Source organism: Canis lupus, chromosome 4 (assembly GCF_003254725.2).
Source record: "Canis lupus dingo isolate Sandy chromosome 4, ASM325472v2, whole genome shotgun sequence".
Lineage (NCBI taxonomy): Eukaryota > Metazoa > Chordata > Mammalia > Carnivora > Canidae > Canis > Canis lupus.
Window position 1 is genome coordinate 60271628 of NC_064246.1, and position 15304 is coordinate 60286931.

The 15304-nt window shown below is 42.5% G+C and overlaps 1 non-coding gene across 1 annotated transcript; it reads right to left on the reverse strand.

Moving 5' to 3' along the window:
* Positions 1-14529: 14529 nt before the first annotated feature.
* On the reverse strand, positions 14530-14633 carry LOC112652039 (U6 spliceosomal RNA). The gene has a single exon (XR_003131208.1). It is a non-coding gene; the product is annotated as a U6 spliceosomal RNA (small nuclear RNA).
* Positions 14634-15304: the final 671 nt, after the last annotated feature.

Here is a 15304-nt window from a genome sequence, read left to right on the forward strand (position 1 = left end):
AGGATTCATTCTTTCCTCTCATTTCCACCCCAACATAGAGTAATATTTGCTTTTTAGTCCACTTTATTTTCAATATAATTTAACAGCAACCAGAGTAATTCCTTTGCACATTGAAATGAGAGGTTTGCTTTAAAAAGAAACCTTCTCCCCACTCCTACCCCTGGACCAACCAGGATTGGAAGGTGCCACCACTAGTCCTGCCTTCTCTTCCCACTGCCTGTAAAGGAACATTTTGCACTTCTCTGGCTTGTGAAGGTTAAAAACTTAGTGTATAGTTTGTGGAAATCAACCAATTAAATGTATTGAGTTAAAAAAAAAGAGAAGATCATAAGGAAAATACAATGACAACACTGTATTGTATTTATCAAAAAGTGGACCTGTGCAGTTCAAACCATATTGCTCAAGGATCAACCATAATCTGAGCTACTCTTTAGCATTAAAAAAAATTAGGTTTCTCATGAACCCTACACTGTGGAAGAGTAGTTTTTGTGATAATTTCTGTTGTCTCCCTAGAGAATGAACATTCAGGGCTAGTTTTTGTCCCTTGACTGGGATACCTACAGACTTTAGGGTAAATTCAGATCCTATCCCTTCTCAAGGAGCACAACTGGGTGTTTGATTTTTCCACACAAGTCCTCAGACAGACACATAGCTTCTCCAGGTGTCCTTGGAAGATGGAAAGGAGTTTTCTAATTCCTTTTTGATGGAATAGCGACACTTCCAGACTTCAAACTTTATGCAGGGAGCAACCTTTTAGCTTCCCTGCTTGATGTAGGCCCAAAGTTATCTCTAGTAAGGAGGAGGGGGAATTAGAGGCCAACCCAGCTGCTCGGACTCATGTCCTGGCTAAGATCCTCCAGGGTCCTCATGGCATCTGTTCCCATTTATTCATAGGGCTTTGATTTCTGTGTTTGTTTCTGGATCCTAAGGATTTCCCTTTCTTTCCTTAAAAGTTAGTGTGTATTAAAATATTTATCTTTGGGATGCCTGGGTGGCTTGGTGGTTGAGGATCTGCCTTTGGCTCAGGGCGTGATCCTGGGGTCCTGGGATCGAGTCCCACATCGGACTCCCTGCGGGGAGCCTGCTTCTCCCTCTGCCTATGTCTCTGCCTCTCTCCCTGTGTCTCTCATGAATAAATAAAATCTTTAAAAAAATATTTATCTTTGTCACATCTTTATCCTACTTTGACCTTTAGTGATTCAGTTTATCTTCTGATTTTCTTTCCTGCTTTTTTCCCCCAGTGGAACAATCTAGGTTACTTATTTAAGCCATCTCCTGCCATAGCAAAGGAATGGAAGATCAGTGTACTAGTGATCATTTGATACAAGTAAGGAAGGTAAGCATAAGGTCCCATATACTTTTCTGATCCGTATGCGCACTGATGGTCCAAACCAGTGCTGTGGTCCCCACTGGGTAGTGGTCTGGGTTCTCTTTATTTATCTCCTCATAGCCGGTCAGAAGTAGATTGACGTAAGAGTTAAGGAATGGAGTGTGATTACCATCTCCCCAGGGAAAGGGCTTGGTCCCAATGTGGAGATGGGGTAGGTGACACACAGAGGTTTCTCCTGCTCTCTGTGATGCGACTTTAGGAAGACATTCAGCATGTTTATTCCCATGCTGGGGAGTGCTGCAGAGTAGGTGAGGGCCTTCTATCTGTGAGCTGATCTCTCCTGTCATGGGTGCCATGCAACACAGGTAGCCCCAACTGTGCCCTGGACCCAGCTGCCACTGCCATTTTTTACCTCCATCTCCTGGTTTTCTTATCAAAGGTCTTCAAACAAGGTCATGTGAGCTGTGGGGGGAGAAGGAGAAGTTGCAGAGACCAATACCTTCCCCATTCTGAACCCTGCCCTTTACCCCGCTTAAAACAGGGAAGCGGGATGCCCGGGTGGCTCAGTGGTTGAGCGTCTGCCTCCAGCTCAGGGCGTGATCCTGGAGTCCTGGGATCGAGTCCCACATTGGGCTCCCTGCATGGAGCCTGTTTCTCCCTCTGTCTGTGTCTCTGCCTCTCTCTCTCTCTGTGTGTCTCTCGTGAATAAATAAATAAAATCTTCAAAAAAATAAAAAAATAAACAGGGAAGCTCCTCTTGTGTCTTTCTCTACAGCAGCCTAGCTGGCAAGTACTTCATCCTTGTGTACCTCAGTTTCTTCATTTGTAAAAAGAGAACAATAATAGTGCTGCCTCACTGGACTATTGTGAGGACAAATGACATATACAAATGACAAATGACAAAGCACTCAGGCAGTGCCTGGTTCAAAATAAGCATGATCTTTGTTGTTATTGACTGTTGTTAATTATTGTCATTATATTTCTTCTAAAAAATGATTCTGAACTAAAAAAAAGTCTTTTCAGATGTAGAAAAGGTCTTAAAAGATACATAGATACAATCTAAACTGGGTCTTTTCTTAAAGAACTTTTAGTTTGAAAATTCTTTTCTTCTATGCTAATTCTATCAGCAAGAAAGTTAATTTGAGCCAAGCTTGGCTAGCAAGGTTAGTTTTAGCCAAGTTTGGCTTGTGCCTAGCAGAACAGGCATAAAGATCTCTATTGTTTATGATAACTTTCTTCCAGCCCCCTGACATTCCTTCAACCCCACTTTCCATTCCATAGCAATTCTTTTCTTTTCGTAATGATTCACAATGAACTTGTTGTAACTGTTGTATAAGCTGCCTTCTGACTTGAGTCAACCTTGCTTCATGGTTTGTCAACGTTGTGTTACCTGTCCCTAGACTTTTTGCTGAAATTGCCTAACTCTAAAGAAATTTTATCTAATGGTTCTTCTCTAACCTTTACATTTATGGTAACCTCTTCTACATTTCCTGTGAAAGTGGGGACCATGTAGTCTCAAAAAGGATAGGGTTAAGAAAGGGCTTTGCTGTCTTCTAAGAGAAAGTGCTATTGGAAGGGGCATTTTCATTCTTACTTCAGCCTGCTTGGCAACTGTTCAGTCCAGGTCCACAGTGATGAGCTGGTGACAGCACTACTTACTTACAAGCATGATTATATTATGAATCAGTGAGATGATGGGTAGGATTCAGCCATGAAGAATGAGTATTGATGGTCTTCTTTCACTTCTCAATGTGAAGTGGAAAAAATCATAGGTCTGAGGCCTTGTCTTGACTCCCCTCTTCTCATTACCCTCCTTGGACCTTAATTCAGGTGCAGGAATATTACTATCTTCAGTGATGAGGTGAGATGTTCTTTTTAGGCTTAGGAAAGTGACAGGAGATTGGAGTGGGCCTGGTTGCCTATAGGTTGTTCATATTGATATAATATCTGCCACCAGTTGATTGTATGTTCTAGTATCTTCTGAAGGCCCAAGTTCCTCCAGAGCAATAGGATCTTTTTAACTGTAAAAGGAGTTGTTCCAATCCTATCCATAAAGTTGTAGCTATAGTCATAATTGAGTTGATGATGTGGATAATAGTTGATTGGTATAATTGGTATAAAAAATCCAGGGTTACATAGACCAGATTGTCTTATACTTAGTGGAAGCAGCATTCAGAATAGTAAGCCAGGCTTCCCCAACCTTTTACCTCTACTGAGGTTTGTGGATACCATGTGGTTGAGGAGTCCCTTAGTAAAAGAAGGCTGTGATTACTTTGGCTCAGCCAGGCAGGTTAGTGACCCCCTTAGGTTACCCTGGAGCTCACAGCACAGTCTCAGTAGCAAGGTTGACATTCTAATACCTGAGAGGGGGTGGTCAGAGCCAGTTGTGGGATGTTATATATATCATGCATAAGATGGGGTAGCAGGGAAAGTGTGGGCTTTTTTCCCAGTCCTTTTGAGGACCAAAATTTGACACTCTCTTCTGAAGACCAACAGTTGCCTCATTACCAAAATGAATCAGTCTCATTAGTTAAAGGTAATGCTATATTTCTCTCTCTCTCTCTCTCTCTCTCTCTCTCTCTCTATATATATATATATATATATATATATATATATATATACAGTGCGAGGGAAGGCTCCAGCTTCATTCTTTTGCATGTGGCCATGCAATTCTCCTAGCACCATTGGTTGAAAGACTATTTTTCCCTCCATTGATTCAGTAGCTTTGTGGAAAATTAATTGACATGGGATTATTTCTGGACTCTCGATTCTATTACAATGATCTATCCTTATATCAGTACCAACTGTCTTGAGTACCATTGTTTTACAGTAACTTTTGAAATCAAGAAGTGTAAAATTGAGAACTTTATCCTTTGTTTTCAAGACTGTTCTGGCTATTCTGGGTTTCTAAGTCTTCATATGAATTTTAGTGTCTGCTTGTCAATTTCTAGAAAAGAAACTACTAGGATTTGTAGAGATTACTTTGAATCTGTAGATTAATTTGGGCAGTCTCACCACCTTAACAATATTAAGTCTTCCAAATTCATGAACGTGAGCTGTTTTTCCTTCATTGAGATCTTTAATTTCTTTCAATGATGTTTTGTAGCTCCCAGAGTATGTTTTGACTTCTTTTGTTAAATATATTTCTAAGTACTTTATTATTTTTGATACTATTGTAAATGGAATTTTCTTTTTCTTTCTTTTTTTTTTTAAAGATTTTGTTTTTATTTATTAATGAGACAGAGAGAGAGAGAGAGAGAGAGGCAGAGACACAAGTAGAGGAAGAAGCAGGCTCCGTGCGGGGAGCCTGATGTGGGACTCGATCCGGTGACCCCAGGATCATGCCCTGGGCTGAAGGCGGCGCTAAACTGCTGAGCCACCCAGGCTGCCCTGGAATTGTTTTCTTAAATTAATTTTTGGATTGTTCATTGCTAATGCAGAGAAAAAAATTGATTTTTTTAATAGCAGGCTCCCTGCCCAACGAGGGCTCACACTCATGACTGTACTCACCAGAGTGCTCATAGCTGTGAGATAAAGACCTGAGCTAAGTTCAAGAGTCAGACACATAGTTGACTGAGCCACCTAGGCACCCTTCCAAAAATTGATTTTTGTATACTGTTCTTCTATCTTGCAACCTTGCTATAAACTCCTCTATTAGTCCTAATGGTTTTTAAAAATTGGATTCCTTATGATTTTCTACATATAAGATCATATCACCTGAGAGTAGAGATAGTTTTAATTCTTCCTTTCCAACTTGAATGCTTTTCTTTTCACTTTTGTTGTTGTTGTTGTTGCCCCAATTGCCTTTAAATCTTCAGATAATCCAACTTCCCTCATCACCTGGGCAGTGAGAAAGCAGTCCCTGCCAGTTCTGTATCCTCAGGTGCTCTCTCTGCCTCTGCTGTCCCCTTTCAGTCTGGGCTGTGAACACTGACCTTGAAGGTGAGTGGACTAACAGGCACAGTGAGAGCAGGGAGGAGAAAGAGGTAATGGGGAGGAGGACGGGACAAGGACATCCCAAATGCAGGGTAGAAGCAGGGCTTGTAGGGCCTGCTTGTGTGTGCACCTCTGATTATGTCCATGGCTCAGCTCGGGAGCCTGAAGACGGTGTGGACCGCAGAGAGGTGGGGCACTGGTCTCCATAGGGTTGTCTGTCCAGGCCAGACCAGGCCAGGCCAAGCTCAGGGAGCAGTGATATACCCCAGGATTCACCTTGTGGCCAGAATTAGGAGCCAGAAGCCCCTGCCTCGGCTCCTGCGACTGGTTCATGTATCCTCATCTTCATCTACAGTCTTGAATTCCAAGAGGAGCAAAATTAAATCAGAGAGATTGACATCCATGATATGGGCTCATAGGGTGGTTAGGAGGGGTGAGTGGGGGCGTCTGGGGGCCTGGCAGCCTACTGCTGCCAATCTGCTGGACACGTACTGACTCTGCTCTGCTTGGGCTTGTTCCTGAGTCTTGGGATGTGATACAGGGATGGAAGGGTCTGTCCTTTGTGTCTTGGAGCCAACAGGGGATGCTTGAGTGCTGGTTTCCCTTCCCTGAGTGCTGAGGTCTATGGGCTAGACAATGATAAGAAAATAAACCCAACATTGCTTCCAGTGATGGGTTTATTGGTCTTGATGTGGTCTAGTCTTGAGCACTGTTTCTGTCTTCTTCAATGTAAAAGGTGGTGGCTGGACAAGTCGATGGAGATATTAGGGATTTCTCCAGTCTATTATCTTATGTCTTGGCATTTTCTGTCTCTTTATCTATCCCCCTTCCACTTCCATTGCTAATTAATTCATTGCTTATTTGTTATCTTTCTCCTCCAATGGAATGTTAGCTCCATGAAAGAATATCCCTATCTATTGACCTTACCACTGTGTCACTCTCCCCATCCCAACCTAGATTAGAGCACATAGTTGGTGCTTAATCAATCTTTTGAATGAAATCCTCTGGTCATTTTCAGGATTTCTTCCACTCCGCATACTCTGGTATTCTATAAATGTTGATTGCATTATTCTTTACCAAATGCAAAAATTAGGGAGTTTCAGTGGTGCCCCAGTCAAAAAGCCCAGCTTGGGATTCAGTCCACTGGCTTCTGAATCCTGATACTACCACTTGCCAGCTGTGTGACCTATGGAAATTTACTCAGCTTCCCAGCCCCTCAAATCCTTCACCTTTATTTTTTATTTTAAAGGTTTTATTTATTTATTCATAAGAGACACAGAGGGAGAGGCAGAGACATAGGCAGAAGGAGAAGCAGGCCCCATGCAGGGAGCCCATTATGGGACTTGATCCTGGGGCTCCAGGATCATGTGCTGAGCCGAAGGCAGATGCTTAAATGCTGAGCCACCCAGGCATCCCTCCTTCACCTTTAGATAGAGATAATGACAGGACCTGCTCCTGTGGGTGGTTATGTGCATCAAGTGAGAAAATCCACGAAAATACTAGTATAACGCATCCATATGAAGCTGTCTGTGTGTGTTAACGAGTATTATCATTATTCACTTACGCCTACCCATGTGACAAGCCCCTCATCTCTCTTTCTTCTCATGCAGGCTTGCTGGACCTTTCCACTATTTGTTCTTGTCAGCATTTCCCTGCCTGGGAATGTGCGGGGAACTCTGTTGCCATGGGGATTGCGGGGCATGGTCCTTCCTCTGGGCCAATTGCATTGATGCTAAATGAGGCTGGCCTGCATCCAGGTTTCCATCTCCTTGCAGAGAAGTACTCAGGTAGGGCCCTGGTGAGAGAGAGCAGGCTTCTAGTACTTCTTTTCTCTATCTCCATCCCTTCTCTTGCAAATGCAATAAGAATTTCACCCTGCCTCTTCATTTTACAGGCTTGTAAATGAATCTGAATGAAAGGGCTTTCAAAGCAGCATAACTTCATACATGAAGGTGACATGGTCTTGAATTCTTTCTTTTTATCCCAGGCTGAGATTAATTTCTCTCTCTTTGACCAAATATTTCCCCCAGTTGTGTAGACTCAGTTTAAAGACACACACAGTGCTTCCCTGTGCTTCCCAATTAATAAAAATGCTTTCAGGGATCTTTCTAATTTTCTCTTCACAGCTGCTTTGTAAAGCCCTTAAGTCATTTGGTAGCTGAGGAACCCCACCCTTGAACCAGCTGCTCAGCCTCTTGGCCTCATGCTGAGGCCAACACAGCATCAGGCTTGAATGTGGAGCCCCTTCATCTCCGCCTAGAATCTTTTTCACCTTGCTCAGCTGGATGCTGATGGATTAGGCTTTTAGGAGAGATCATTGAACCTTGGACCATCTAAAAGCCCCAAATAATTTCCATTGGAAAAACAATCTACTCCCTACATAATTATAAGGGTGTGAAGAAAGGGGTTAACAGAAATAAAAATCTACACCCACGAGGATGTTCACAACAATTGGTGGCCACCAGGAAGGAGGAAGCCATGGGGCTCTGCTGGGAAAGTCATCAGAGGAGTAGTATCTTGGCTCATTCCTCTCGGAGAGTGGAATTGAGATCTGGGGAAGCAGAGGATCCCTTTGTTTATAAGTTTGTTTTGAACTTTGTTTAGATTTCAGGAAGTGAGACTAACAACTCTCATCTAGAAACAGGAAAATGTTAGCAATCCACATGGCTAAACCATTGGGACTCATTTGTTTGTTTTGATTTTGTCAAGGAGAAAGAGGAACCCTTTCTGGGTCAGCTTTACCCATGGCTCTTGCCTGGGCTGCCCTCATGAAGCTTCTCTTTTCTACAAGAGTTCCCATCTTTTTAACTTGAAGCTCCAGCCACAAGTCAAGTGAAACAGGCCAAATCAGCACTGTCATTCACGCACTGCGGGCTGAGTCCCGGGCCAAGAGTGAAGCAGTGAGCCAATTAAGATATATGATAATTTACATAATATGATCCTATATGGGAATATATATATATATATAATGTATATATAATATATGTATATATAATTTTCCATACAGAAATGGGATCACATATACATGTGTCTAGGATGCAGAGCCAGAGTTCAGAAAGATGCTACAAATTGCCTGTGGTTGCCTTTAGGGAGGGGACTGGGCTTTGGTTAGGAGTGAAGCGGTTTGAAAGTAGCCTCACATTTTTATTCAATCCTCAGTCTGAACTTTTCCACACATATATGACTGTGGCTGTGTTGACACCATTTCAAACAGAATACCTGGCCTTCCGACAGGACAGTACTTTCCTCACCATGCTCTACAGGGGCTCTCCTTTACTCTCCACTATAAACATGATCTCTGAAATTCCCCTCTGCAGCCTCCCTCTGTCTTTTGGCTCTCCCACTCCTTGAAATCTCCAGAAGTTGCTGGACAGTCTCTTTATGACCTTGTGACATGGTATCTGATCTCATATCTCTATCCCCGGTCTCCTAATCTAGCCTGACTCTGAGGTGGCCCATTTCAGTAACTGTCTCACCAGCCCCCTGGATTCTCACACCCTAGTGCCCCTTGACCCTCCTGCCTTGTCAGCTCTGGACTGTTGTGTGCTGTTCCTGCTCCATTTTGAGGCTCCTGGAAGAAAGACATAACCCCCATGACTGGACCCCTGCAAACTTTTAACAGCCAGTCCTGTCTATCCCTCACTGGGACCAGCAACCCTCCAATTTCCTTCTAATCAGCTTCTTATTATGCTACCCCCATGGACTCCTTTTGTCTCCCCCTCCTTGGTTTTATTGTGGCCTTCACCCATGAGCTACTCCAAATACACACCTTCTGTACTCTCAATGCCTTCATACATCCTACCTCAGAGGAACTCTGTCTCTAAGACAGGCTCTGTGTACACAGTTCTCCTCCTTCTGGACGCTTCTACGTCAGTGTTCTTCTCTCTGCATCTGTCTATTCCTCTCTAGTTCATATAGGTGTGACCCAGAGCTCTATTCTGGTCTTAGTTTGATTTAATAGTTTCTTTTCCCCCAGTGCCTGAGGAAACAGAAGGGATGTGTGGTGGATGTTCTGGAGTCTGCCTGGATCCCCACCTATCACGACTGGCCCACCCCTTCCTCCAGTTGCTGGAAGCTTTCAAGGTCGATGCTTTCATCTGAGTCCCTCTCTGGGGCTTGCCTAGAACAGAAGAGTGCCACGTCCAGTTTGTGTCCCCTTCTGGGGCACCCTGCCCTCAATGACTGGCCCTTATGAGGATGTAGCCAGTCCAGTGGCTGGTTGTTATCAGATGCCCTTGGCCCAGGATGACTCTGCATGGCCCACCTACCCCTGAGCTCCCTGTGGGAACCAGCTGAGGACTCTGTTTAGAGTGCTTTGCAGGCCACTCTGTCCTCTGCCTGGTTCTGTCCCCTCCCCCCCATAGGGATCCTGTGAACACAACCCCATAAGCTTGCTGCCTACAAGTCTTCCTCTCGGGGTCTGCATCTTGGGAACTGACCTGCTGCAGCAGGCTTTTCAGAGTTGGGGAGAAATCTTGGACAGGGATGGGAAAGATCAATATTCAGATTGATTTCATCTGCTTGGAACATAGAGACAGTCTGAGAAAACTTAGATCAGTGGAAACTTTTGGATTAGGTAGCTTAAAACAAAATCAGTTGTACAAATATAAGTTGTGAGAGATTTGGTCAGGTATCTAGTTAAACAAGAACTAAGAGCTTCCTTAAATTTTTAGTTCCTTCCTTCCTTCCTTCCTTCCTTCCTTCCTTCCTTCCTTCCTTCCTTCCTTCCTTCCTTCCTTCCTTCCTTCCTTCCTTCATCTAAGAGTGCCTATTCCATCAGGCACCGTGTTTCATGGTGGGAACAGGACAGCAGAAATGTGAGGGGGAGATGGTAAATAAACACAGACTTAGGACTATAATCACTAAAGTGAATAAGCGGGGGCAGAAATAGGAATAAAAGGAGGTACGTCTCAGAGTAGGTGATACTGAATATAAGACTGACTACAGGTCCACACTCTGCAGTGGCACAGACACTGGGGCAGTCAGAGGTGAGGAACTGAGGGTTCTGTGGGATCATGCTCCCATCCCCTACTAACTGAAGGCTCCAGACACTGAAAGAACAGCTGCAGGGGAGTTCTGATGGCCTCGATTCTCAAAGCGTGGTCCAACAGCCAGCATATGGGCACCACCTGCAAGCTCCCACTAGAGCGTCTCACCCCCTCAGAGACCGGGGATTAGGATCTGCATTTTCCTCATTCCCAGGTCTATTGGTTTCCTATGGCTGCTGTAGCAAATGACAAACTTAGTGACTTCAAACAACACAACTTTATTATCTTGTAGTTCTGGATGTCAGATTTCCGAAGTGGATCTCACTGGGCTAAAATCAAGGTGTTGGTAGGGCTGTGTTCCTCTTGGAAGTTCTAGAGAATCCTTTCTGTGCCTTGGCCAGCTTTTGAGGCTTCCCACATTTCTTGCCTATGGTCCCATCTTCCATCTAAAACCAGCACTGTAGCAGCATCTTCAAATCACTTTCTCTGATTCTGACCTCTGGCTTCTAGTTTGCTTGTCATATCTTCTGACTCTGACCTTCCCACCTCCCTTGCGGTTACATCTGGACCATCTGATATCCCTTTCTCAAATTCCTTCTCTTAATCCTATCAAGAAAGTCCTTTTAGTCAGGTAAGAAAACATAAACATATTCACAGGCTCTGGAGATGTGGATATCTTTGGGGGGCATTATTCTTCCTATCATGCCAGATAATTAATATCCATATTAAAGTTTGAGAAGGACTGGTCTATTGTCCTTCTTTCCTACTTTCCCTGGATGTTCATGTTTGTTGAAACCTTTTATTTTTTTTGAAACCTTTTAAATTAGTGTATGTATGGTAAACTGTTTTACTCATTTGCTTGACCTCTGTACAAACATGGTTCTATGGAGGTTAAGATAATCTGATCTTTATTAGTAGTCAGATGTTGCTTGAGGGAGGGGTTGGGGGTTGGGATGCTGTATATATGTGTCTGTTTCTATTCTCCTGGCTGTCTTAAGTGGTGAAGCTTACTGTATATGCAGGTGCTGGCTGGAATGTTTGGGAAAAGCTATTGCTGTCATTTACTAGCAGTAAGACCCTGGAGAAGTCACCTGACTTCTCTCACACAGCCCTTTCATCGCTTACAAAATGGTGGGTCCAGCTCCTATGTTATGGATATAGGTGTGAGGATATAGTAAGATAGAGGATTTCATCAATATGGAAGTCTTGAATAATTATAAATCATTTTTTTTGTTATTTGTGGATGCTGAAACTTGAGGATGAGAGGGGCCCTCTCATTTCTTTCTTTCTTTCTTTCTTTCTTTCTTTCTTTCTTTCTTTCTTTCTTTCTTTCTTCTCTCTCTCTTTCTTTCTTTCTTTCTTCTTTCTTTTCCTTATTTTTCTTCTTCTTCTTCTTCTTCTTCTTCTTCTTCTTCTTCTATCTACTTATTCATGAGAGAGAGAGAGAGAGAGAACACAGAGAGGAGGTCAAAGGGAGAGGGAGAGAGATAATGTCAAGCAGACTCCATGCTGAGCATGGAGCCCAATTGGGGGCTCGATCTTATGACACTGAGATCACAACCTGAGCTGAAACCAAGAGTCTGTGGCCCAAACAACTGTGCCACCCAGGTGTCCCCTCACATTCTTTTCATTGAGAGAGCCAGATTCCCTGCATGTGGTCTCCCCTTGTGGTTAAGGCTTTTAATTAACTTTAGTATAGATCAGAAGATTAAGAAAAGGAGAGCTCTATGGACCTTTAGACCCCTGAAATGTACACCTGTCCCTGTCCCTCATCTCTGTAAAAGAAATCCCTGGGGCATTATTTGCTGAAATCTGGAGGCACATTGGAATCACTAGGAGTGACTCTAATCAGAGATTCTGTTTCATTGGAGCTGGGTAAGATCTAGGCATCTGGATTTTGATAAATGTCTCCAAGTAGGTAGAATGTGAACTATCTCCTGACTCCTGTAGGCTGATGTAAACTTGGAATCCATTAGCAAAAGTACAATACATAAAACAAAGGAGGGGACAGTGCCTCCGTGCTGTGTACAGAATACACAGCTCTGCTGGATGGTTGAATGGAGATCTGGGGATCCCACTTTCAGAGGAACTTGAACAAAGTCATCATGGGAACAAGACTTGAATGGGTGAGGACACAGAGTGACTACATAAGGAAAGTACCTAAGGGGAAATGGTTGACTTTCCCAAGGTCACCCAATGAAATTTATCAGCGAAAACACCCAAAATACCCCTTTCTTTTTGCTTGAAACCAATTTACTAGATCACAAAAGCCAAATAGTGATGAAAATAGTTGAGCATGAGTATTTATTTTTCTTTCTTAAGTAAACTGCTTGCAAAACGTGTGTCTGTTGAAAATGTTGGCCAGTCAAGAAGAGAGAAATGCAGCTAGGGTGGCTAGGCTAGATGCCTTTGCCTGAAGTAATGAAAGGAATCTTCTTGATTATCTGAGGACAGGCAGTCCTAGTTTTACTGAGGTGCATTTCCTCCTAAGCTTTCTGATTGGAACTGAGATTTTTGTCTCTGTCATGGCTGATAGGTACATTCTTTTCAACAAGGATGTCCCTTCTTCCTCAGAGTCTGGACTCATGGACAATATGCCAAAGACTGGTATAACAGTGATCTCTCTCTCTCACACACACACAAGTGCAAGATTTGTGCAAGTAAAAAATCAACACCTGGAAACACTTTTTAAATCCTCACAATCATTTTATGAGATAGAGATTTTTTGTGATCTCTATGTGACTATTATTATCATTGTTATTTGCAAAGGACAGACTATGCCAAACAGCATACAACTTGGAAATGACAGAGCCAGGATTTGAACTTTGGTCTTCTGACCACAAATCTAATGCCCAAACTGACCTTTGAGAGGTAAAAACATATCCAGATGGAGTTTCCTGGGGTTATCCTAACGAACTGCCCAAACTGGGTTACTTAAAATAATAGAAATATATTGTCTCATAGCTCTGGTGACCAGAAGTTCCAAATCAAGGTGTCTGCATGGCTAAGCTCCCTTGGAAACCTTCAGGGAGGATCATCCCTTGACTCTTCCTGACTTCTGGTGGTTTGCTGGCGATCCCCTTCATTCCTTGGCTTGTGGATGTGTAACTCAATGCCCTCATTGTTGCCAGGGCTTCTGCTTGTGGGTCTGTGTCTTCACAGGGTGTTTGTTTTATAAGAACACTAGTCATATTGGATTAGGGACCCTCTGTATTCCAGTATGAACCCAACCTAAATAATTATATCTACAACAATCCTATTTTCAAATAAAATCACAGTCTGAGGTACTGAGGGTTCAGTGTTCCATATATTATATTTGAAGGGGAGAGGATTCCACCCATGACATAGTCTTACAGTTTTCCCCTTGAATTATAGTTCCTCAGTGCATATATTATCCCAACTAGACTGTGAATTTCCCAAGGAAAAAATTTTTCAATTTTACATCAGAAGGGTCCAACTGGCTGCTTGTGGGCTGGATTTGGCCTGAATTGAAATACAAGTAAATTTTATTTCTAATTTTTTCTCTATTAGAATGTACTAGTTTTCTTAAGATGCTTTTTATAAACAGCTAATGTACAAAAAATTCAAGTTTCCTCATCAGAAATAAAAATCTGGACGAATCACTGTATTTTTAATACATACTTTTATAGCATTTCAAAAGCAAATCTTAATTCAAACCAATACCTCTAGAAGGAAATTTAAAAATTTAGTTTAGTTTCAAGAGTTTGCATATGGCAGAGAAGGCAGGTCACATTTTATATTTTAACAACACAACCTATTGTATAATAAATATAAAATGGAAAAAGGTAAGTTTGTCTGGTCTGAAGTATTGGCCTACACAGTGCTTTAGAAGATTTTCTGAATTAGTCTTTGAGCATTAATTTTTTAATTCTTGTTTTTCTTATCAAAGTATAAGTAACACACAGCATTATATTAGTTTCCACTGAGCAACATAAGATTCAACAATTCTTTTGTTGTTGTTGTTAAAGATGGATGGATTTATTTATTTATTTATTTATTTATTTATTTATTTATTTATATATGGGGGGGAGAGAGAGAGAGAGAGAGAGAGAGAGAGAGAGAGAGAGAGCACCCCCATGGGAGGGGGAGAGGGAGAGGAAATTTTAAGCAGACTCTCTGATAGTGCAGAGCCTGAGTCGGGCTCAGTCTCATCACACCCTGACATCATGACCTGGGCTGAAAGAGTTGGATTTGGATTCTTAACTGACTGTACCACCCAGATGCCCCATGATTCAGCAGTTCTATACAATACTCAAAACCATGGGATACTTCATGAATCTGCATGTTTCCCTTGCACAGGGGCTGTGTTAATCTCTGTGTCATTCCAATTTTAGTGTATATGCTACTGGAGTGAGCCTAGTTTGTGGCCATTAAAAAATTTGGGAACTTCATGTGAAAATCTTGATGTCTGGTTTCTATGACAAATCAGGACGTCTGGCTACTTCCCAGAAGAACATGGCATCATACTTCTCATTTCCTGAAGCCTAGTGGGAGCTTCTTAGGTGGGACAGTGCCCACCTTGTATCACAGATATATTTGTATCCTACTGATTCTTCTTCTTTGCAGAGCCTTGATTAAGATACTCGTCATTCAGAAATATATCTAATACCTAAACCCCTTTTATTACCTCCATTGCTGTCACTCTGGTACAGACCATCATTATCTTTCTCCTGGATGTTACATTTGCTGCATACATGGAATCCCAGCTATAGTCTATTTTTCTTTTTCCTTTTTTTTTTTTTTTTTTAAGATTTATTTATTTTAGAGAGAGAGCACACATGAGCTGGTGGAGGGACAGAGGGAGAATCCTCAAACAGAGTCCCTGCTGAGAGTGGAGCCTGACAGGGGGCTCAATCCCAGGACCCCAAGATCATCTCCTGAACCGAAATTAAGAGTTGGATGCTTAACCAACTGAGCCACCTAGGTGCCTCCAGCCTATTTTTCAAGGAGCAGTTAGGGTGACCCTTTAAAACTATAAGTCTATCATGAGACTCCTCTATTTGGCATCCTATATTGTCTCCCATCTCAC